Source organism: Chrysochloris asiatica, unplaced genomic scaffold, assembly GCF_000296735.1.
Source record: "Chrysochloris asiatica unplaced genomic scaffold, ChrAsi1.0 scaffold00030, whole genome shotgun sequence".
In the NCBI taxonomy this organism is placed as follows: domain Eukaryota; kingdom Metazoa; phylum Chordata; class Mammalia; order Afrosoricida; family Chrysochloridae; genus Chrysochloris; species Chrysochloris asiatica.
Genome location: NW_006408548.1, coordinates 22,305,266 through 22,307,867, shown reverse-complemented (window position 1 = coordinate 22,307,867; position 2,602 = coordinate 22,305,266). Strand labels below are relative to the sequence as shown.

Genomic DNA, 2,602 nt, shown 5'->3' with positions numbered 1-2,602 from the left:
CAGTTTATCTTGATGTTAATTATTCTTCCTGTGGTGAGGATTTTTGTTTTCTTTACATTCAGTTTCAAATCATCTGAAAGGTTTTGGTCTTTGATCTTCATCAGTAGTATTCACTTTCCTTTTCACTTTAAGCAAGCATATTGCAGGTTGTTAATGAGTCTTCCTCCAATCCTAATACCACATATTTCTTCATACAATCCAGCTTCTCCGATTATTTGCTCAGCATACAGACTGGATAAGTATTTTGAAAGACTATAACTCTGACACACACCTTTCCTAATTTTAAAACATTCAGTGTTCCCTTGTTTTGTTCAAACAACGGCCTCTTGGGGTATGTATGAGCACAATTAAGCATTCCAAAATAATCAATCTCTGCAATGTTGTTCATAGATTGTCAAGATATACACAATTGAAAGCATTTGCACGAAAGCACAGGGAAACATCTTTTTGGTATTCTCTGCATTCTACCAAAATCCATAGGACATCAGCAATGATCTGGTTTGAACCTCTGGCAGTTCTCTGTCAGTGTACTATTTCAGCCATTTTTAATTATCTTTCACAAAATTTTACTTGCATGTGATATTAATAATATTGTCCAGTAACTTCCACATTCCAGTCACCTCTCTTTGAAATGGGCATAAATATGGATCTTTAACAATCAGTTGGTCAGGTAGCTGTCTTTCAAATTTCTTGGCAAAGATGAGTGAGTGACTCCAACATCACATCACTTAGAAGAATTATTTCAATGTGTATTCCATAAATTCCTGTTGTTCTGTTGTTTGTCCGTTGTCTTTAATGCATTTTGGATTTCTACCTTCAGTTTCGTTGGCTCTTGATCATATGCGATACTTGAAATGGTTAGATAGTGACCTTTTTTTTTGGCCTCAGGAAAAGTTTATTGTGAGAGCAGTCCCCTGCCATGAGCTGCCTAGGTGGGGGGAGCTGGACAGCTAGGCCTCAGGGATCACAGGCTCTGGGAGTCTAGTTGTGGCTGTTCAAGAACTTTCTTTTCTGAAGTGTCCACGTCTTTTTGGTCATCCTCTGGAGCTGGGACAGGCATGTTATGTTTCAGGGTGGAAATTGAGTTGCCCCTCAGGGCCGGGGGGCAGGGGTATTGAGAGCTTGCTGCTGCTGCTGCTGTTGTTGTTGTTGTTGTTGTTGCTACTGCTGCTTCCTCTGCTCCATGTGCAGAACCGCCTGCTGCAGCTCTCTCTTCTGGGCCTCTAGATGGCCCTGGGAATGACCCAGAGCCTCTGTCTCCTGGCTGAGGCGCTGGGCCGTGGCATTTAACTCTGCCTCCCAGACTGCCAGTTCCTCCTCAAAATGCCTCAGCTCCTCCTCTGTGTAGGCAGGCTGCATCTCTACTATCTCCCAGCCTTCTCCCGTGTCTCCAAATTCCTTCCTCTGTGTGGATGCAAGGAACTCTTCCAGGGTCACGAGGCGGTCCTGGTTAGTGTCCACAGTCTTCATCATGTATTCCCACATGTGCAGCCGCTCCTCTTCCATCTTCCGCATGTCATCTTCCTCATTCTTTGGGTCATACACCTTCTCCAGCTCCTCGGTGAAGAGGGCCTCCAGCTCCTGTTCATCCAGGACGCCATCACTGTTAATATCATGCAGTATGAAGAAAGTCTTGGGGTTAAACCTGTTGGGGTCCAGTCCATCCAGCTCCTCCCACACCTCCTTCAGCTGGGCTTGACTGCCCGGCACGTTGACTTTGGGGTGCTCTTGGTGCCGGCGCTGCTGCTCTTCCAGCTTCCTCTCTGCCTCTTTCCGTTGATCCTCCCCCAATTATTCCAGATAGCGGGCGCTCATGTTCCTTGAGCATCTCGTAACGTTTGAATTCTTCATGATGGGCAGCATCATACTGGGCAAGGTCCCGGGTAGCCCTCTGGATCAGCAGCTCCAGGTCTCGGGCCTCAAATATGTGCTGGTTCTGAGGGTTTAGGTGCTCAAACTGCTTCAGGAGGCTCATGTGGTCCACCTGGACATTGGGTCCCTGCTCAGCATCCAGCTTGGCCTTGAGGAACATCCGTAGTCCTGACACTTACTGCCGCTTGAGTTTATCCAGCTTGGTGCGGACGTGGTGGCTGACGAAGTCCAGTTCCCGGCTTAGCTTTCCACTCTTGATGTCCTCGGCATAGGCAGCCTGCAGCTTCTCCCGGAAGCGCCCTTCCATCTCCAGCACACTGATGACTTCTTGAAGATACCGTAATACAGACCTGTGTCCTGGCTGGAGAGCAGGGCAGGGCCACTCTCGGGGCTCTCAGTCACGGGGCTCTCATCCTTCTTGGCAGGTCCCCGCTCCAGGGGCACGGCCAGAACTGTACGCAGCAGCAGTGGTAGGAAGAAGGCAGCGCGAGGTCCAGTGGGAGACATGGCGACATGGTCTCTTGTGTACCACAGAGGGCGTTTTGACCATTTCATTTTGATACAATGACTCTGTGTGTTCCTTCTATCTTCTTTTTATGCTTTCTGCATCATTCAATATTTCAAACTGAGGCTTCACTTTTCACTTCAGTTCCCTCAGCTTGTGAAATGCTGAGTGTGTTAATCCTTTTGGTTTTCTAACTCCAGGTCTTTGCACACTTTGCTATAATGT

At 47.5% G+C, this 2,602-nt stretch overlaps 1 pseudogene; it reads right to left on the bottom strand.

Moving 5' to 3' along the window:
- Window positions 1-964: 964 nt before the first annotated feature.
- Window positions 965-2,379, bottom strand: LOC102832072 (annotated as a pseudogene).
- Between the last annotated feature and the right edge of the window lie 223 nt (window positions 2,380-2,602).